Source organism: Notamacropus eugenii, chromosome 5, assembly GCF_028372415.1.
Source record: "Notamacropus eugenii isolate mMacEug1 chromosome 5, mMacEug1.pri_v2, whole genome shotgun sequence".
NCBI classification, from domain to species: domain Eukaryota; kingdom Metazoa; phylum Chordata; class Mammalia; order Diprotodontia; family Macropodidae; genus Notamacropus; species Notamacropus eugenii.
The window spans coordinates 257,826,569-257,849,789 of record NC_092876.1 but is presented as its reverse complement, the minus strand read 5'-3'; the positions used below and the strand labels follow the sequence as shown (position 1 = coordinate 257,849,789).

The window sequence follows — 23,221 nt, the reverse complement described above, 5'->3', positions numbered from 1 at the left end:
AAATTAACCATATCCTCCTTCTATCCCTGGACAAAACACATACCTTTGAATTTTTATTTTATGAGTTGTCTGTTTCAGGAGTGAAATGGATATACTACAAACATGACCCCAATGCTTGTATTCATAACTTAGCCAAGGTGGGAATAACTCTTCATTATTTTCACTAAGAGAATGAAGAATCATCAGCAAAGAAGTATTCTCCATGGTATTAAAATACTGTTCAAGATCTAGGGAGTATAAGACTTCAAAAGGCCAAATAATTATTTCTCCATATTATTTCTATAGGAAAGGTGAAGAGCTTTAATTTTTTACCAATTCTATTGCTTTCCTAAATCAAATAATTGATGAGACTTCAAAATCAATACACTGGAAATCAATTTGTAAAAAGTAACATGTCCTAGGATTATAGATCTAGGGCTAAAAGGCCCTTAGGGTCATCTAGTTCAAAGTTCTCATTTTACAGATAAGGAAACTGAAGTAAAGAGAGGTTAAATATTTTGCCTAAGGTCACGGAGGTAAAGCATCAGAGCCAGGATTTGAGTCTTGTGGTTCCCAACTTCAGTCCTTCAAATTCAGTGTTGTTCCCATTCTACTACATTGAAATGAGTCACATTAGGCTAAGAACCAGACCAAATGCTTCTGGTTGACTTTGAAAATGTCTCCAAAGAAACAAATTACTTCCAAACCAAAAATATCTAAGATGTTCTTTGGCATACTTCATAAATGGAAATCAGTATAATTTGTCTGTTTGATTAACTGCAGGCTCAAGGACTGCACAAAGTACCTAAAAAAAGATCATGTACCTATATGAAAAGTAAGTTTGAACTCAACACATATTTTTACTAATCACCTTCACTCTGCTACCTCTAGGGATTGAAAAATGGCATAGTCCTTCTCTATAAATAAATCCATAAGGGGGAATGAGACATGTAACAAATAATCAAATAATACAAATTTGTTTTTGAGTCCTTTCAGTTATGTCTGACTCTTTGTGACCCCATTTGGAGTTAGACAGGGGTAGGGAACCTGCAGCCTCAAGGTCACAAGTGACGTTCTAGGCCTTTGGATGTGGCCTTTTGACTGAGTCCAAGTTTTACAGAACAAATCCTTTTATTAAGGAGATTTGTTCTAGGAAGTTTGGATTCAGTCAAAGGGCCACACTTGAGGGTCTAAAGGGCCATGTGTGGCCTCCAGTGCCACAGGTTCCTCACCCCTGATTTAGAAGTCAAACAAAGCAGCCTAAAAGATTCAAAGAGGGGAGAAGCAATGTAGCTGGATTAAGCAAGGGAGATTACCAGGAGGAGACTGTACTGGAACTGGGCCTTGATGGATGGGAAAGGGCTTCAGTAGAGTTGCGGGGGAGACTATACAATCCAGGCCTGGAGGATGGAATTCACAAAGCCAGCAAGGCACAAATGGGCAAGATGAGAATGGGGAATAGTGGATCATTCCGTGTGGCTGGACTATAGACTATGTGAGAGGAAGCATCATGAAATAAGCAGAAGGCCTGAAATGCCATTCCGGACTGGTTTTGTCTTTTCCTCAGCAGGCAATAATGTAGAATCACCAAAAGTTCTTTTTTTTTTTAAAATATTCATCCATCTCATTTAGATTATCGAATTTGTGGGCATAAAGTTGGGCAAAGTAGTTTCTAATTATTGTTTTAATTTCCTCCTCATTGGAGGTGAGTTCACCCCTTTCATTTTTAATATTAGTAATTTGGTTTTCTTCTTTCTTTTTTTTAATCAGATTGACCAAAGGTTTATCAATTTTATTAGTTTTTTCATAAAACCAACTATTGGTTTTATTTATTAATTCAATAGTTTTCTTAATTTCAATTTTATTAATCTCTCCTTTGGTTTTCAGTATTTCTAATTTGGTATTTACTTGGGGATTTTCAATTTGTTCTTTTTCTAGCTTTTTCAACTGCAAGCCTAAGTCATTGATCTCCTCTTTCTCTATTTTATTTATGTAAGCATTCAGAGATATAAAACTTCCCCTAATAACTGCTTTTGCAGTATCCCATAAGTTTCGGTATGTTGTCTCACTATTGTCATTCTCTCGAATGAAATTGTTGATTGTTTCTATGATTTCTTCTTTAACCCAACCCTTCTTTAGAATTAGATTATTTAGTTTCCAATTGATTTTTGGTTTCTCTTTCCATGGCCTTTTATTACATGTAATTTTTAATGCATTATGATCTGAAAAGGATGCATTGATTATCTCTACCTTTCTGCACTGGATTGTGAGATTTTTATGTCCTAGTACATGGTCAATTTTTGTAAATGTTCCATGTACCGCTGAGAAAAAAGTATATTCCTTTCTATTCCCATTTAATTTTCTCCAAAGATCTATCATATCTACCTTATCCAGAGTTTTATTTACCTCCTTAACCTCTTTCTTGTTTATTTTGAGGTTGGATTTATCGAGTTCAGAGAGGGGGAGGTTGAGGTCCCCCACTAGTATAGTTTTGCTATCAATTTCTTCCTTCAACTCCCCCAACCTCTCCTCTAAGAATCTGGATGCTATACCACTTGGAGCATACATGTTTAGTAATGATATTGCTTCATTGTCTATGGTGCCTTTTAGTAGGATATAGTTTCCATCCTTATCCCTTTTGATTAGATCTATTTCTGCTTTTGCTTTGTCTGAGATTAGGATTGCTACTCCTGCCTTTCTTACATGAGCTGAAGCACAATATATTCTGCTCCATCCTTTGACCTTTATCCTATGTGTATCCCCCCGTTTCAAATGTGTTTCTTGTAAGCAGCATATTGTTGGATTATGGCTTTTAATCCATTCTGCTATCCATCTCCGTTTTATGGGAGAGTTCATCCCATTCACATTCACAGTTATGATTACAATCTGTGTATTTCCCTCCACCCTCTTTCCCACCATTTGTGCTTTTAACTCTCCCGTCTCCCTTCCCCTCCTCAATAGTATTCACTTTTCTCCCCCTCCTCCTGCAGCCTTCCCCTCCTTCTTTTAGCCCCCCTCCCTTTTAGTCCCCTTTACTCTTATTGCTTCTTTCCTCCCTTTTAGGCACCCTCCCCTTTCTTCCCCCTTCCCCTCCTACTACCTATAGAGCTAGTTAGGATTATCTGCTTAAGGTTATTGTTCCCTCCTTTGAACAAATCAGATGAGAGTACCTCTCAAACAATGCTCATCTCCCTCCCCTCCTTCCCTCTACTATAGTTTTGTACTTCTTCCTGTGATATAATTTGCCATTTTCTGCTTCCCCCTTTACACACCTCCTATTACATTCCCTTCTCATACTTAAATCATATTTTTGACATGACATCATTTACTTTATGCCCATTCCCTCTACATATATCCCTTTTATCATAATAGCTGCACAGTTCTCAAGATTAACAGGTATCATCTTCCCTTATAGGAAGGTAAACAGTTTGCCCTAATTGAGTAGCAAGTTTTTGTTTTTGTTTTTTCCCCTCTGTTTACCTTTTTATGATTCTCTGGAGACCTGCATTTGAAGATCAAATTGTCTATTGAGTTCTGGTGTTTTGGTCAGGAAGCTCTGGAAATCCCTTATTTCGTTGAATGACTTTCTCCTTGCCTGAAATGTTATGCTGAACTTTGCTGGGTAGTTGATCCTTGGTTGAAGTCCCAACTCCTTTGCCTTACGGAATATTGGGTTCCAATTCTTTCGATCTTTTAATGTAGAAGCTGCAAGGTCCTGTGTGATCCTGACTGTGTGTCCTTGATATTTGAATTGTTTCTTTCTGGCTGCTTGTAGTATTTTCTCCTTCACTTGATAGCTCTGGAATTTGGCAACTATATTTCTTGGGGTTTTGAGTTTGGGATCCCTTTCGGGAGGGGAACGGTGGATTCTTTCGATGACTATTTTGCCCTCTGAGTCTAGTACTTCTGGACAGTTTTCCTTGATGATTTCCTGGAAGATATTGTCCAGACTCTTTTCTTCATCATGGGTTTCTGGCAGGCCAATAATTCTTAGATTTTCTCTCCTGGATCTGTTTTCCAGGTCAGTTGTTTTTCCAATTAAATATTTTACATTTTCTTCTATCTTTTCATTCTTTAGATTTTGTTTGACTGATTCTTGTTGCCTCATTGAGTCATTAGTTTCTACTTGCCCAATTCTAATCTTCATCGTAGTGTTTTCTTCAGTTAGCTTTTCCATCTCCTTTTCCATCTGACCAATTTTTCCCTTTAAGGAGCTATTTTCTCCATTTAATTTTTGTACTTCTTTTTCCAATCGACCAATTTTCCCAGTTAGGTTTTGGGTTTCCTTTTCCATCTGATCAATTTTCCCAATTAGGTTTTGGGTTTCCTTTTCCATTTGATTAGCTCTTCCTTTTAGGGAATTATTCTCTCCAGTTAATTTTTGAACTTCCTTTTCCATTTCTTCAATTTTCTTTTTCAGGGTGATGTTCTCATCAGTGAATTCTTTTTTTATAGTTTTAAAATCATTGGCCAGTTTTTCTTTTATATCCTTCTTCAGACGTTCCAGGTAATCTAGTTGTGCTTGCGAGAAATTCATAGTCCCATCTGAGGTTTCAGATGGAAGTACAGTCTCAGCTCTAACCTCTTTGGTGTTTGTGTTTTGGCCCTTATCCCCATAGAAAGATTCTATGGTTTTTTCACTTTTCGTCTGCTTTTTCCGATTCATGATGTTGGCTGAGTGTTGTAGCTTTTGGTTCTTTCAGTCAGAAGGTACAGATCTTTAAGTTGAGCTGATGTGTGTCTAGGCTAAAAGCAGGCTTTTGTTTTTTGTTTCCCCGATCAACCCTGGGGTTAGCTTGTTAGGTGTGTGGGAGGTGTGGTCTGGTCTCAGGCTATCTCCTCAGCTGACTTGAGGCAAAGGCAAGGTCAGGGGATGGTAATCCCAGCTTCCCTATTGTCTTCCCTTTTCCCCTGGAGGGCTGGGGCACGCCTAGAAGCTAACGCGTGTTCCCGCCCCTCCTGGGGCTCGTCTCCCAGCTCTGAGGCTTGCCTGGGTCTCAGTGCGAATTTTCTCTGCCCTGGGTCGTCTGTCCCTCCAGATCGCCTCCACCACAGTAGGAAGAATCCCCCTTTGCCACTTTTCCAGCCTCTGGTGTTATGAGACCACCCGCCCCCTTCTGCTGTTCCCGCTGATCCAGGATTAATCTGGGGAAGAATTTTATGGTTCCCTCAGGGTCATCAGGGGGGAGGAGAGAGCACTTACTGATCACTCTGCCATCCCAGTTCCTGGAAGTTCAAGTAGTGACCCACCGAAGTCCGTCTTCAGGCTGAAGATTTCAAGGACTGCTGCGCTGATGTCTGGCACTCAGCGGCTCTCACCGGCTCCGCCTGGCTTATCTCCTGCTCCGCTGGTCTCGCCCGCCACTCTCGGGCTCCTCTGGTCCCCTCCGCCCTGCCGCGCTGACCGCGCTGCGCTGTGCGCCGGGGTCTTACCCCCGCGGAACAGATCCCTCCCGTGGACCTCGGTCCAGCCTGGGCTCCGAATCCGTCAAAGTCCGTCACCCACTGGATTTTACACCTCCAAAGTCTGGTCAGACTCTCCCCCCAGATATATCCAGAGGAGTTTTTCCAGGAGCTTAGGTGAGTCGTTGCTTTCACTCCGCCATCTTGGCTCCGCCCCCATCACCAAAAGTTCTTGAGAGTGATCAATTCATACCCATGAGTGATGATAGAGAAGGGGAAGTTAAAATGTATGCTACTGGTATAAACAAAGATGAAATAAGGATCTTTGTCTAAATGTGGAATGTTGGATATACATAATTTTTCTGACCAAAATAACAAAACAATTTAAAAAGCTGGTTTCCTTTAAGATAAATAGTAAAACACCCTGTGGGTGATATAACTCAGTGTGAATTTCAAATCCACTTAAAATTTATCAGCAACTGAAGATAGAATTTACTCTTAATGGATGGCTGATATTAACTGGCCATTAGAAAAGACTTTGCAGTTGATTTCCAATGCTTAATGATCAAATTACCATCTTGGTTAGGTAATTGAGAACTGTATCACTTGAAAGGAACTCTGACATGATAGCCTGGGATGCAGTGAGTAAATTATTTCTCTTCCAGGATTGTGATTTATAAGTATAGATAATACAAAGTGAAAGGAGAAAGACTAAAGCTTTAAAAAAAAAAAAGGGCTAATTATGCAGTAAGTTATTTTTCTCTGGCCGTAAGTGGACCCAGTTGCCTAACCACGCAAGAAAATGAGAGAAATCATGCACAGCATCTAGAAGCCTTTTTATGCTACAAATATTGAGAAGATACACTGATTTTTAAAAAAATGTAATTTATCAGAAAATTAACATTGAATATATGACCCACTAAACAGTTTTAGTAACTGTTTAACAATTAACTAATTTAAGTAACTAATAGCAATTAACTATTAACAAATTAATTTCAATAGCAGGCAGCATGATATACCAGATAGAGATGATGAGGATGGGATCTGAACCCCCAAATGGAAAAGTCCATGGACTTTCCTACGTGGCCCAGGTCCCTGGCATTCGCTTGGGGCACTCAGCCCTTCTGGGTTACCTCTGTTACCTCCTGGTCACCTCAGATGACTTGGCCACTCCTAGGTCCTTCCCACAGTCTTTCTGTATATAAAGTCCTTCTTGCCCCCCCATTAACCTCAGATTCCTTAAGAATCTGGCCCGCTTGCATTAGTGTACAAATGCTCAGTCCTTAAGAGTCTGGCCCATTTGTAGTCACAAATATGTAAAGATTCAATCTTGTCAATACAAATGTCACAACAAGGTGAATTCTTAAAATATTGCCCACCCAACCTGTGTATATACTAGCTGTGTGACCCTAGACAAGTCACAGCCTCTCAGTGCCCCAGGCAGTTCTCTAAGATGATTGGTTTCATAGCAGCTGAACAGCTGTCATTTGCATCAATGGAGGAAACAGCTTCACCTGGAAGTCCCCCATACCAATGACATCATTGTTGCTTGCGGTTTGTCCCTCATTCCAAAGAGGGCCATGACATCAGGAAGGTGATGCCATGACATGTCAGTGAATTGGATTTAAGTGAGGGAGAGTTGTGTAAAGTCACCAGTCTCACTTTCTCCTCTGAAGCCATCTGGGTTCAGTGGCCAGATATAGATCAGAACTGGAGATGGCCCAGGATACAGTGGGAGACTGTGGCCTTTTTAAACTAAGGTCTCAGTTTGACTGAGGCAAAGCCTATTCAGTGATTAATACTAAATAAGAAATGAAGCAAAGAATAGTCTCTTTAAAAAAAAAAATAAATCTAGGAGGGGAAGACCTCAGGGTTTCTGGCCAAAACAAAAATAATTTCTATTTATATTTGTACTGAGCCAATCAGGGCTTGGCTTTGGGACTTATTATTGTCCAGTCAATGAGAGCCAGGGTGATTTGGGGTTAAGGCTAGTCTTTAAGAGAAAAGAAGAATCATAGGTTTGGTCCAAATCCCCCCCCTCTAAACTTCAAAGCAAGGTATCATAATTTTCAGTCACTCCCTAAATCCCCATTAGGAATCTTTCTTCATTTATTCTCATTCATCTTTCTTCTTATGTAATCATATGTGAGACACTGACTTCTATTTTATCCTTGATCCTATCACCGTAAACCTCCTTCAACAGTTTGCCCCCATGATGATCTCCTCTCAATAATCTTAATCCTCTATCAGTTCCTTCCCTGCTGCCTATAAATATGCCCAAGTCTCCTCATTTTAAAAAAGCTCTCACTTGATCTTGCTGCCCCCAGCTCTTCTCCTGAATCTTTCATCCTGCTCACAGCCCAACTTCAAATAAAAAAAGAAAGCTTCTCTTCTTGGTGCCTCCACTTCTTGCACTCCTCAGTCCTTTGCAATCTGTTTTCCAACATTATCGTTCAACATAAACATTTTCTGTCTCTCTCTGAACTTACCAATGACTTTTAAATTGTCAAATCTGAGTGCCTTTTTATAATTCTCAACTTTCTTGACTTCTCTGCTTCATATGACACTGGTAACCACCCTCTTTTCCTGGACACTCTCTCTTCTCTGAATTTTCATGGAACTATTTTCTTGGCACATCTCCTACCCAACCGACCACTCCATCTCAGTTTACTTTGCTGGGTTATCATCTATATCACAACCTCTAACTGTCAGTATACCCCAAGGCTCTGTCCTGAGCTCCCCCTTTTTTCCATTCTCAACATTCTCTTTCTTGGAGACCTCATCAGTTCTCATGTGTTTCACTGACATCTCTATGTATATGACTCCAGATAGAGACAACCTAATTCATCTTCCTCAGATCTATATCTATCTATCAGATATCACATATCTGTATATCTAATAATATCCATATCTACATAATATCCTAAAGAACATTACAAACTAATTGACCCAATAGGCATATCAAATTCAACATGCCCAAACAAAAATAATTACCTTCCCCCAAAAAACCACTCTTTCTTCTGAATCTACTTCTGTAAAGAGTATCTACCATCCTTCCCCTCCCCCAAGTTTGTAGCCTTAGAGTCATCCTCAATTCCTCACTCTCCCTCATCCCCCATGGCCAATCAGTTGCTAATTCATGTTGATTTTATCACCACAATACAGTTCACATTCACCCCTTTCACTCTATTTCTCATGGCCACCACCTAGTCCAGATCCTCATCAACTAACATTTTTCTTCAGTTCTTTGTACATGGTAAACATTCAGTAAATGCATTCTCATTCATTCAGTATCTATAAGGGCAAAATAAATGACATTTGAACCATATAAAAGGGTGGGACAGGAGGAAAGGCAATGTGTTACACTGGACATGTCATTTCTGCTCTGGGTCTCAGTTTTCTCGCATGTGAATTAAATCTCTTCCAAGACCAAAACAGTTCAATTTTATTTCAAATAGCTGGGACTCTAATGGGAAAGATAGGTTTTCCATTGACACGGATCATTATCATTTCATGCCCTAGGAGACTAAGTTCCTTTGGACAACACAATTCACTCCCTGGTGGTCAATGTTCTTGTGAAAAGCCTTTCTGAACCTGGCTAGTTTGGTTCTTGGACACAAGTCTTTTAGCCAAGACTACCCAAAAAACCTCCTCAAGCTTAGAAGTATCTGGAATCATACCGCCTTAACAGAGTCTCCCTCTCTGACAATCTTCCTGCAGCTCTGCTGTCTACCTTCCCCACCTTTTCCAACACTTCCTTATGTGTTATCATCCCCCATTAGAGGGGCAGAGGCTGTCTCTTTTGCTTTCATTTATATGCTTGGCACTTAGCACAATGACTGGTATGCAGCAAGTGCTTTAATAAATCCTATGTCTAATTTTATATGTAAGGAAACTGAGGCCCAAGGAAACACAGAAAATTAGCAGCAGAGTCAGAACTCAAATCCAGGTCTTGTAACTCCTGGTGAGAGGTCTTCCCACTACACTAAATGGCCAGAACTTACAATCCTTTTATGGCACAACCTTTGAGAACCCAGCTTTGTTTCCATTATACAATAAGACAATGAAATAGAACTTCATTGGAGGTGATCCTGTATTATGGAAAAAAAACAATTGCCTTAATGCTGCTACCTGAAAACAACTTCAGTTCCGAATATGAGTGGCAAAAGACTATATACTAGAACAGGAAGGAAAGTGGAGGGCATTTTGTTCCTCATTACAGTAATGGGAGAAAGTAGCAAATGATCATATTGAAGGATCATAAATAAGGATGCTAATTTATTCAGTGACATGAGTAAAATGTGATTTTACATTTTTCAGATGGACAGACTAAAAGTCTTGAGGGACTACAGACGCTAAGAACATTGTACCCTCAGCTATCAGTGCTCATACACAACCACCAATGACTCCCTCTGAAGGAAGGACTAGGTCAGAACAATTTCCTTTCACTGGGTGCACAGGTCACGAAAAAAAATAAATAAAAATCCAAACCATTCAACTATCATGACTGGTACTACTACATGGCATTTTTTTTCTACTTCAGCAACATTTTTTATTTGAATTTTTATTTTATTAATCAGAAGGATCCATATGTATTTGAAAAACAGTGATACATATATGTGCAAGATATTATTCTGTCTACAGAATGCATACTTGCTTATTTGTCATACTGAGCCATGCTGCATAGTTTGTCACAGTCAAATAAAAGTTCAAAATGATTATGCTTGGTGCCCATATAGATTCATAAATAGCTCGAAATAGCCTGGAAGCTTCCAAGAGGTCTGCAGGCCAACAGATTGAGAAGCACTCTTCCAAATTAGGCTAATCTCCCAAACAAACCATTAGTTGAACAACTCTACATTAAAAATACAATATTTTTGTCTATTTTAATATAATTCACTTTTTAAATTCTGAACTTAATACCAAATAAGATGAACATTTACATAAAATACACAGCAGAACAGAAAAGACTGCACATGCAGCTGTGAATCTGTATTGTTCTTTTACTAAAGTATACAAGAAACCCAACAGTTATTTTCTTTTTTTAAAATTGATTTATTAGTATTTTATTTTCCTCCAGTTACATGTAAAAACAATTTCCAACTTTTTTTTTAAACTTTGAGTTCCAAATTCTCTCTTCCTCCCTCCCGACTCTGCTTCATTGAGAAGGCAGGCAATTCAATATAGTCAGCAGTTATTTTCAGTTGTTTCATCTGTGTGTTTCCTCCAAACCTTCTTTCTGTTTTCTTCTGCACATTTTAAACAATGCTTTAATGACCCTTTTTTCTCACCTTTTAAAAATTTTATTAACCCCATCGCTAACTCCTCCTCCCCCAAGTTCCCTCCACAAACTGAAAGAAAGAAAAATAAAATTCTTGTATCAAATATTCATAAGCTAGAGAAACAAATTCTAACATTGACCATTTTTTTTTTAAAGGCCTTATTTTGCACTTAGAGTTCATCACTTCTCTGTCAGGAAGCAAACGGCACGTTTCATCACCCATCCGCAGATACCAATTTAAAGACCCAAGGAAGCTGAGAACCCAAGTCTTGTCTCCTCCCTAAGTGCTGTTCCCTGAAGATTAGCTTAGAGACATAATGGGAAGAAAACAGACACATATGCAGACTACCACCGTCAAGAGCCTAACCATTTGGTGTGTGAACAACTCTAGTTTCTGATTCTGCCTGAAAACAATAAAACATACCATGACCAATAAAAACCCACCCTACGGGAAATGCTAAATGCCTGTTTGCTTTGTTTTTCACAAAAAGAGACAGCTTGGCTGGATGGCTCATCTCAATAGCACTAATTTCTCGAAATCTAAAAACGATGAGCAAGAATCTGTCTGGCCCAACAAGGGCAGAAATAATATTCATCTGCTACCATTTGTCAACACACTCACTCCATTCTCTCCATAGTTTCCCATTCCTCTCTTAGCTGTTAAAATGTCAGGTGAGATTTATTAAAAAAAAAATTTTTTATATGCTGGGAAAATATTTTCTTTAACTTACATGCCAATATTAGTTTCTGATTCAATGGCAGCCATCTCACAACTGCACAATGTGGGTCTATAAAGAGTGTACTAATGCAATAAGTGCTTCACATTAGCAAGATGAAACCTGCACACCTGAACAGGTATGCTGATTTCATGCTGGGACAACGGCTCTTTTGGCAATCACGTCATGGCGGGGAGGGTTGTGGCCTGGTGGATTGGGCAATAGATTTTCTTTTCCCTTCCCAATTCTACTGCTGACTTAGAATCACAAAATTCTCAAGGTAGATCAGACCTTAGAGTATGTCTAGCTCCTCATTTTGCACACAAGGAAACTGAGGCACAGGATACTCAACTGACTCAGTCAAGATTACAGAGAAAATTAGTGGCAAAGCCGAGACTTGAATGCACAACATCAGAATAGGGAACTGCTGGTGAGGAATTTACATTCTCTGCAATTTATAATATCAGGAAGTTGTCTCGGTGCACAGAGATATCAGCTGGATCTCCCAGAATCACAGTCAGTATAGTATGTGTCAGAGGCAGGTCCAGAGACCTTTCTACCACTGTACCAAGCTGTGTTTTGCGCCCTCTGAACAGGTATGTAATTACTCAGTCCCTCATGCAATGATCTCAGAATTAGTTGTAATGGGTTTTATTCTAAGAGAAACCACTGACCCAACGAACAACAATTTCAAGCCACGCAGGGCTTCTACAGAATGTCAGTGAATAGAAGCCCTGCCAGGTCCACCTAGTGTGCAGCAAGCTGTCAGAGGCTGGTCTTTTACCAAGCTTTTGCTTACAAAGGCAGACCGTGAGACAAAGAACAGATTATGAGCCCAAATGTCCAAGTCCCAAACAGCTACAGAACCTTCAGATAATTCTAGAAATAGCAACAGAAGAAGTTTACTTGGTGTATATATAACATAGGAAAGTAACTGCTGATTATATGCTGGTCATTTTACATACAGCAATAACCCCACGCACACCGAGAGGGAGCACTGTGGGTAAAAAGACATAAATAATCTTGGAAGATGGAATTCAGAGAATCTCTGAGTATCTCAGGGACCATCTAATCCAACTCATACATGGCCAAGAATACCATCTATAACAGCAAATGCTGGGGAATACACTATTAAATTTACTGTTCAATTATTTCAGTTGTGTATGACTCTTTGTAACCTCATTTTGGGGTTTTCTTTACAAAGATATTGGAGTGGTTTGCCATCTCCTTCTCTAGATCATTTTACAGATGAGGAAACTAAGGCAAATGGGGTTGTGACTTATCCAGGGTCAGATAGCTAGGAAGCATCTGAGGCTAGATTTGAACTCAGGAAGATGAGTCTTCCTGACTCCAGGCCTGGCACACTATCCACTATGCCACCAAGCTGCCCCACTACCAAATAGGGAGATCTAATTTGTAGAAGTTTTTTGTTTGTTTGTTTTGTTTTTACATCAAGCCCAAATCTGCGTCTGCCACACCTACACTCTATTTTCTGTTCTGTCTCCTGGGACCAAGCAAATTAAGTCTAATCCTTTGATTAAAAAATAAATGGATTAGACTTGGCAACCATCAACTTGGTTGTGTACTATCTCATTTTATTTTTGCTTAGGTTGTGTTGTTTTTTAAAGGACATATTATAACAGGGAAGAGGAAGAAGGCTTAGGTTCTGTGATCAGGGTGGATAAGAAGATAAAAATGGACAAAGTGGAGAAAGGAGAATTGCTTCTTATTTTCCTTGTTTCCTTTGCCAAAGAGAATGGTCTTTAAGCTAGAGACTAAAATAAAGTAAAAATGCATAGAGATTTAAATTCCAAGAGAAGCAGGGAGATAGAAAGAGAGTATTGCAGGATTACAGAAGGGCAACTTTCTTCCCAATTTCAAAAAAAGTTTAGAAGATGAAGCCTGAAAACAAAGCTCTTGATCTTGATTCCTATTAAGGACAAAAATTCTAGAATGTAGTGAAGGATTGATGACTATCTAGAAAAGAAAATGGTGATCACAGGGAACCAGTATGACTTCATTAATAAGCCACACTAAACTGGGAGTACCAGAAAACTAGTTTACTTTGATTTTAGCAAAGCATTTGACAAAGTCTCATGTTTTTTCTTACAGGCAAAATGAGATTTTATAGAGACTAGAAATGTCAAAAGATTTTAAAAAATAGTTGGGGCTTTTGTTGTTGTTGTTGGGTTTGGTTTTTTTTTTTTTTAACAGTTAGGTGAATTCAAAAGTGGCTGAACAGCCAATCCCAAAGGGTGGTCATTAATAAATGATTCAATGTCAACTTGGAAAGAAGGCTCAAATGGCATGTTCCAGGAATCTGTGATTGGCCCTATGATGTTTAACATTTCTATCTGTTTTAAATAAAGGCATAGTATGCTTATTGAATTTGCAGATGATGCCAAATGGTCTTGACTGAGTCAAGATCCAAAAATCTAACCAGGCTAAAGTGTTGGGCCAAATCTAATAAGGTAAAACTGAATAAGAATAATAAAATCTTGCATTTGGGTTAAAAGAAATCAACTTTGCAAGTGCACTATGGGAGAGGTATGGTTATATTGTAGTTCACCCAAGTCTAATTTGGGGTTCTCATGGAATGTAAGTTCATTAAGAGTCACTTGTGTACAGTAACAGCAAGAAAAGCTAATATGATCTTGTGCTACCTTAAGAGAGGCCAGATAGCCCTCAAGCCTAGGAAGGTGACAGCTCTGCCATTCTCTGTCCTGGTCAGACCACTTCTGGAACACTGTGTTCAGTTCTTGATATCTCATTTCTAAGAACATTGATTGATTGGTAAGTTGAAAGAGACCAGGGGAGGACAACTGGGATGATGAAGGATCTCAAGATCATGCCATATGAAAGCATGAATTAAAGAAATTGTGGATGTTTGACTGATAGGTAAAAAGACATGATAATTATCTTCAAGTATTAAGTGCCGCTACTAGAAGAGAAATTAAATTTGTTCTGCTTGACTCCAGAGGGCACAACTAGAAGCAGTGGGTAGAGGCTGAAGAGGGGCAAATTTAAGCTTGTTAAAAGAAAACATTTTGTAACAATTAGAGCTATCCCCAAGAGGCCTAATCTGCCTCAGGAGGTGGTGGATTTCTCCTCGTGAGACCTTCAGGAAAAGCTGGGTGGCCACTTCTCAGCTATGGTGTACAGAGATGCTAATTCCAGTAAGGGTGGGTGGCTATTTAATAACAGCCTCAGAAATACCTTCCAACTCCTAGATTCTGTGAAATAAATCCATCAGGTGGATAGGGAGAGAGCTGGGGAAAGATGGGAGAGTGAGAATGGGACCCAAACTTCTGAATCAATTCTACAAATTTCAACTCACATGGAAAGATACATACAAACACATGTGAGTATACAGAGAGAAGAGAGAAAGGGAGAGGGCAAGATGGGGAAGAGACAGAGGAGAGACAGAAGAGAGGAAAAGAGGAAAGGGAAGGGGAAGTAGAGGAGGGGGAGAGAGGGAAAGAAAGGAGAGGAAGAAAGAAGTGGGGACAGGAAAGAAGAAACAGAAGGGAAGGAGGACAGAGGAGAAGGAAGGGTAGGAAGAGAAGGGAAGAGAAAGCACCGGAGAATCATAATGAAATGATTCTTTCAGAGAGACTATTATGAGCAAAAAATGTCGCATATTTCCTCCACAGCTGATACTCCGACTTATAATAGAATGGCAAGATAGCATCTATACTGCATAAAGAGACTTAGGGAAGACATGATCAGCAATAGTCTAGGGCAGGTAATCTTAACCGTTTCTGTGTCATAGATCCCTTCTCCAAATAATGTTTTTAAAAAATTGAAGGAAGTAATAAATTTCAATTAGAAGTTACTGAAAATAAGATGTAATTTTTTTCCCACTCAAGTTTAACTACCACAGGAAATCTATCCATGGACTCCGGGTTGAAAATTTCTGATCAAGGAAATAATATGCAGAGTGTGCAGCAAGAGACATTTTTAATATTATTTTTATTTATTCAGTGACTTTGCACATGTTAAAGCAAGAATTGTATTATGCTATCCCTCGTAAATTACTAAACTGTACCTGAAAAAGCAAGTATTTTGTTCTACTACTCTACCTCTAAACTGAAATAAGCTACTCTTTTGAGACATGAGATTGTGTTAAGAACTTCATCTTGGAGGCAAAGCAATTTAAAAACTTCTAGAGTCTATCCTAGCTCAGGATTCTATTTCTGGATTTTTTTTTCAAGTTTGTGGCATAGTTTGATTTTTTAAAATGAAAATGTTCATATTGTTCTTTAAATTTTTTTGAAAATTAAAAACAAGTATGTCTGCATCAATATAGTAAAAATTATGATGCTCTTTAAGTCATTCTACAGATTGAGTGCTATCTCAAAGAGCCAAAGGCACTTTACTGAATTAAACAAAACACTAAAAAATTATTTTTAAGAGTAAAAGGTCAAAAGATACGGGGGTATAATGCAAGGGATATAATTTTTTACTAAAGGAGAGTGAGTGCTTGTCCACGACCAGATTTTAAGCAGCAAATGTTAAAACTAGCTGATACTAGATAAGAAACAGAAGTATGCTACTAAAATAGCCTAGACAAGCAAGACCTAGAAACAGATGTGCACAGCGGTTGAGAAAACAAAGAACACAAACTACCAATAGTAAGAATCTTTATTCAGCAAGAACTGGAAAACAGCTTGACTAAAAATAGTTTGAGAATAGTGTCTTATCCCAAATATCACAATAAATTCCAAATACACAAATGATCTAAACATAAAAAGTCATGCCAAAAAAAATAAGAAAAGCAGGAAAGGTTATATCTGTCATAACTACAGATCAGAGAAAAATCATAATCAGCTATAGTATAATTACATAATATATAAAAGTCTTTGCACAAATAAAATCAATGCAGCTGGAACCAGAAGAAAATATATGGATTGGGAAAACATCTTTACATTCAATCTCTAATAAAAGTTAAATACTCCAAAAATACATAGGAAAATGGTACAAATCTGAAAAATTAAAAGCCATTCTCCAAATAGACAAGAAGACAAAGGATACAAATAAAGTTTTCAAAATATGAAACAGAAACCACCAGTAATCCTCTGAAAAATGTTCAGAGAAATTAACTACAACTCTGAAATATTACCTCATCTCTGCCCAGTCAGTAAAAATATGACAAAAGATGAGAAACTCAATGTTGGAAAGCCTTGTAGAATGGTAGAAATTCAAATTCCCTGCTTCTGGATCTGTAGATTGGTTCAGCCATTCTAACAAATAATTTTGAATTGTATAAGTTACTATACTTTTGAAGAGATACTATTCCTGGGACTCTGACCCAAGCAGGTTTCTGATAGCAAGAAAAGAGTCATGTGTGCCAAAACAAACAGAAAACACTTATTATTTCATGTTACCAAAAAGCCAAAAATAAAATGTGTGACAGATAATTGAGGGACAATTGACCAAAATGCAGCATATGAATGTCATGAAAAAACTACATTACTGTAAGGAATCACAAATATGAAAAACTCACAGAAACATAAGAATACTTGCATAAAGTGATTCAGGATGAAGAAATCAGAGCCAAAAGAACACTATAGAGTTACTAGAACCATATGAGTACAGATAACAGCAAGAGACAGCGAAACTGATGAAATATTATAGCCAATGATGCAGCATGTCATAAGAGAGAACTACCTATGTAACAGTCTTCAATTCTAAATACTTTAAAGGTGTAGGTTCTGTGCAAATAATTCAACCTCTCAGAGACTCAATTTCCTCAGTTGTGAAATGGGGATAATAATGGCTCCTACCCCATAGGGTTGCTGTGAAAATTACGTGAGATAATCCATGAAATTGAAACTCCAAGGTCCTATAAGTGTGAATGAAATTAGTGGTAGTTCTTGCCTTAAGGAAAGTACAGTGCCATAGTGTTGAAGTGAAAGGACACACTCTTTCTGCTAACAATTGATGAACTGTTTTCAGAGAATGAACTTGTGTGTTTGTTTGGGTATCTGCAAAGGATCTTTTGTGACAGTTTTTTAAAACTCAGTTATATTGGTGAGTTTAAACAGCTATTAAGTCAATCAATAGGTACTTAATGAACAGCAATTGTATGTCCAGCATTCTGGGGGGCATATAAGTATAGGCAGGAATCACTGCTTTCAAGAAGCTTAGAATCAAATGGGGGAAAAACTAAGATCCATAAAACAATGAGAGAACATTGTGGTCCTGATTGTAAATGCAAAAGGAGTTTAGAGAACGGAGATATTAGCATAAGATGGAATAAACTGAAAGAGGACTCATAGAAGAAGTGAGGTTTGACATGGGTCCTAAAGGATGATTATTTTTAAAATTAAAAAAAAAACTACATCATGACTTTTTTTTAGCTACAAAAGAATATCTACTGATCGGGGTCAGCCTGTATTATTCGCTTTGCATATTGATGTTGCATTATGGTGATGATACTGAGAAAATTATTCTTAAGACTAGCTCGTAAGGGCAAGTCTCCTTTCTTTCAGTTATCAATTGGAGAGCTCTGTTTAGAGCATGTGCCCGTTTAGGTATAATGCAGGCTGCTTGTCAACAAAGGGTTGCGACAGACCTTTAGCAGCAACAGCAGTATTTGGGCACTTTGCAATATGGATTGTAAGAGACATGGATCATGGCTAGAATTTCAATTGTCAGGGATGGTGGGTTGAACGGCAATCCTCCTAAGAGCTCTGTATGCCCTCCAATATGGCATAGCAAAGAAAACACGATTCTTCTTAGCCTGAATAAGCATGCTAAAGATGATGGATCTAATGCTTTATAAACGTCAGTTGGAACCCTCCTACTGCTAACATTAAAAAACCATATGTCATCAAAATCTTAACTCTACACTCACTGATGCTGAAACTTGTATCAGTAATGGCACCAGTGTCCTACAGAGAAACTGTCCTTAGTGGATGGTAATAAGAACTGGGGGCTGAGCTTGGTTTCACTCATCATTGCCCAAAGCACTAATTTAAGTAGCTTGCAAACATCCCCTAGGTTGTGGTAACCTTCCTGCTGGAAGGGGGTCTCTCTGACTCAAGCCTCTCATTACAAATCCATTTTAAGGAGCAAGCATCATTTTCTTTCAATGATCTTTTGAATGGGTCATTCCTGCTAGCAGGATCCCATGGAGAATCATCATTGCTTTTAAAGTAGGTGGTCAAAAGAGACTTGAGTAAGCAAATAAAATCAGACTTTAAATTCCTGACTCTAGCTAAAGGTATTTAAGTTTTTCTTGCCTCTGGTGTCCACTTCTCCTCTGTTAGCTCACTTCTTTAATACTATTTACTGGATGTTTCCAATACATAGTTGAATATACCCTACACACTTAAATGTTAACTGTCTTTTAGCATATAGCAAGAAGGTGATGTGAGTCATTGGATGTGGGAAGACAGTGAAGCCTTACAACCAACATTATTATATAACATTTATTATGCAACAATAAATGTATAAGGATAATGAGAAATTTCATTTGAAACATGAGACTTTGCCAGTAAGAAATCAGGAACTACGAAAGACTATTTTTCAGTCCCTATAGATTGCCCTTAATTTATCCCCTATGTAACTGCCTATTAAAAGCAGAGTCCAAGGCAGCAGGAAAATCTGTTTTCCCTCCATCCTCACCTACCAATTATTACACAAACCACCTGAGAAAAATCACTGTCCTGAAAGAGTGACATAGTAGAACAAGGGGTTGGATTTAGACATAGAAGTGTGGGTTCAGATATTAGGCCTACTACCTATAAGCTCTCATGGCAAGTCACTTAAAAACTCTGGGCCTCAATTTCCTCATCTGAAAAGTAAGAGGATTGGACTTGATAATCTCAAAAGTTACATCTACCTCTAAATGTATAGTCTTACAAAAAATTGACAAGAGGTACCAGAAATAGAGGGTGATCAGGAATGCTATCATTATGGTCATTTGCAACACTAAAAGTAAACTAGTGGCAACTGGGGACATAGAGCAGCTATAATAAGAGTCAAAACCCTCCATAACCTAGACCTTTTCTCCTCATCTTTTTACACCTCACATACTCTTTGCTCCATTGTCAACGACCATTTTGCTGTTCCACAAACAAGGCACTCCAATCTCTTACCTCTGGGCATTTTCTCTGGCTGTCTCCCATGTATGGAATGCTCTCCCTCTTCATCTCCACTTCCTGGATTCCTTTAAGTCTGAACTAAAATCCTGTCTTCTACAGGAAGCCTTTTACATTTTTTTTTAAATTTCATTTATTTATTTAAAGTTTTCAACATTCATTTCCATAAGATTTTGAGTTTTAATTTTCTCTCCCTCCCTTGTCTCCCCCTAAATGGCATGCAGTCTGGTACAGGCTTTGCATATACATTCATGTTAAACATATTTTCATGTTAGTCATGTTGTAAAGAAGAATTAAATTCAAGGGAGAAACCACAAAAAAGAAGAGACAACAACCACGAAGAGGGAGAGCAAATGATATACTTCCATCTGCATTCCCAAGTTCTTTCTCTGGATGTGGATGGCATTTTCCATCACGAGCCTTTTGGAGCTGTGTTAGATCCTTGCATGGCTCAGAAGAGCTAAGTCTATCAAAGTTGACCATCACACAATGTTACTGTTTCTGTGTACGATGTTCTGCTCACTTCACTCAGCATCAGTTCATCTAGCTCTTTGCACGTTTTTCTGGAGTCCGCTGCTCATCATTTCTTATACAACAATAGTATTCCATCACATTCATATCCCAGAACTTGATCATGTGCATCCCCTCAACTTCCAGTTATTGGCCACTGCTAAAAGAGCTGCTATAAATATTTTTTGTACATGTGGATCCTTTTCCCATTTTTATGATCTCTTTGGAATACAGACCTTGAAGGGGTATTACTGGGTTAAAAGGTATACACAGTTTTATAGCCCTTTGGGCATAGTTCCAAATTGTTCTCTAGAATGGCTGGATCAGTTCACAATTCCACCAACAATGTATTAGTGTTCCAATTTTCCCACAACCTCTCCAACATTTATCATTTGCCAGTTTTGTCATGTTAGCCAATGTGATAGATGTGATATGGTACCTCAGAGTTGTTTTGATTTGCATTTCTCTAATCAAGAGTGATTTAGAGCATTTTTTCATTTGACTATAGATCGCTTTAATTTCTTCATCTGAAAACTGCCTGTTTATAACTACAGAAAGTCTTTTTGAACTTCCCTTAATTCTAGTGCCTTTCTTCTCATTATTTCCTTTCTATTCTGTACATAGCTTGTTGGTACGTATTTGTTGTCTCACCCATTAGACTGTGGTCTCTTTGAGGGCAGGGACTGTCTTTTGTCTCTTTTTGTTAGTCTGGCACATGGTAGATGCTTAAAAATTGCTTATTGACTGATAGCTATAATAGATCTTCAGTTTTCACCATTTCCAGGTGCCAACTCCTGGGACAATAGATCATCAGATCTGGAGGTGGAAGAGCCCTAGAAGTGATTTAGTCAAATTCCTTCCTTTTAGAGGTTAATAAACTGAGGTCCTTACTACTCACAGACGGTAAGTGGAAATGCTGAGATCCACCCTCGGGTTCTATAACTCCAAAATCAGCATGCTCTCACTTAAATTATTATAGGGTTTATATGGGGGGAAGCGTGATGATGAAACAAGGAATATAAGTACCACGAGCTAATCATTTTTGAGAGCTTCCAATATGCATGGATGTATGGAAATGAAGTCCAGGGGAAAATAATGTTTATATCTTCCACCAGAGATCATAGGGGAATTCTCATGATCTGGTCCTTCCTTCCTGATGCTTCAAGACTTCTTGGTTACATAACCTTTGCCATACTGTAAGCCAAGATACAAGGGGCACCCCCATCCCCATGAATGGGACAGAGAGCTCCTTGAAGCGAAAAACCTCTAGGATTTGTTCATATTCTATTTTCTTTTCTGAATCTTAATTAAAACTATTTTTTAAAATATGACTCGTGATTTCATTGGTCTAGAAAACTCATGGAAAAGGAAAGTTCCTCTACCAATTCAAAGCTAAACCAGCTCAGCAACTTTCAGTCTTAGAAAAATTAGCTGGGGCATTGAGGGGTTAAGTGTTTTGGCCACAGTTACACAGACCTTTATATACCAGACGGAGGGCTGAAACACATACCTTCTTGGCTCTGGGGCAAGTTCTTGATCTACTATTGTGGCATCTGCCTCTCTATAATGCAAAAATTTATTATTGATAAACAATTAAAAAATAACAATAGGTCTGGAAGGGATTTGAAAGCTATCTAATGTTTGTCATGAAGGGACAATTCAGACCAACTCAGCTAACCTCTTTATAAAAGGTCTTCTATAGTCCCACAACTCATGCTGTGGACAGATGACCTATAACTTTCCATGATGTCATCAGCAGATCAAAGGAAGTCTGAGGGTTTGGGTTTGGTTCAGCCAAGTGGGTCCACCCTCAGTCCTTCAGGGAATGGAACCATTTTGTCCAGTCTGAGACACAAGTGGCTTTGTTGAAAGCTGTCACATGGAGCTTTCTGTTTGAATCAGCAGGCACTAAGGCCTGACTCCACATATTCACGGAACCTCCTTTTAATTGCTCTGTGTCATTAAACGGGGTTCTACTGGCACTAGATGAACGAGGCAATGACCCCACCAAATAAAACCCACATTATTTATAAACTGAAATCCAGGGAAGAAAATGTAAGTGTAGGAAAAAGAATTTCTTTTCTAAAGTTTTTTTGTCTTTTCCCCTAATTCATCACTGAATAAAAACTTATCTTTGGGCCCTGGGTATCCCACTGGAAATATTACTTTTATAAAACATTACCTGCAAGCCGTTTGAGATCCCCAGTAAAAAAAAATCCAAGTGAGAAATTAACCAAGAGACCATAGCATATTTCTTTTCCCCTTCTTATTCCTTGTCTACATCAGTTAAGCAAAATTGGAAGAGGCTATTCACCTTTCATGACTAACATAATCAGTTATCCCTTCTTACACAGTTCATGTTAATTGTTTTAAGGGTAGAAAGTCCTAATGAGGGAAAAAAGTATGGTCTCTGCTCTCCAGGAGTCTTTGCCAGCACTGTATAGGTTCTAACATACTATGGCAAATCAATCAATGAATGCACAAATGGCAAGACAGCTAACAGTATTGGGCCTGCTCCCCTGTAATACAGTGGAAAGAATGTAGGCCTGCTTTGGAGTCAGAAGACTGAGAAATAAATCAGTTAGTCAATAGTGAGTTGATCTGAGTTGATCAACATTGATTAAGCATCTACTATGTTCCAGGCATTGTGCTAAGCATCGGAGTTATAAAGAGACGCAAAAGGGAGTCCCTGATCTCCAATGGCTCACAGTCTAATAAGGAAGAAAACATGTAAAAATAACTATGTAAAAACTATGTAAAAACATGTAAAAAAAACATGTAAAAAAAGCTATGTTCAAGAAAAACTGGAAATAGTCAACACAGGGAAGGCACTAGAATTCAGGGGCATGGGGGAAAGCTTCCTGCAGGAGGAAGGATCTTGTGGTTGTTCATCCTTTGTTTTTGAAGAAGTCCAATGACATCGTGGAGTTATGACTTGACTCATCTGTGAAGCAGATTCACATGAGGCAGGGTTGTGTAAAGTTATCAGTCTTACTCTCTCTCTTCCAGAGTCATCAAAATCCATTAGTAAAACGAAAGTCAAGATGACTGGTGATGGTTCAGGATGCAGTGGATGATCTTAGCATCTTTGATGTCTGACCATGCTCTAAGAAACCCAGAGTGCCTGTTTCAGCCACCTTCATGGCCACTGGAACAAACTGTTGTCATCTGTCTATTCCACTGGGTTGGAGTCTTCACATGCTTGGAATTGACATCACCCTAAC

The 23,221-nt window shown here is 38.5% G+C and overlaps 1 protein-coding gene across 2 annotated transcripts in view; it reads right to left on the bottom strand.

Annotated features, from left to right (window-relative positions):
- Positions 1 to 23,221, bottom strand: part of MFSD6 (major facilitator superfamily domain containing 6) — a 94,478-nt gene that overhangs the window by 13,114 nt on the left and 58,143 nt on the right. The gene's annotated exons all lie outside the window — the stretch shown is intronic.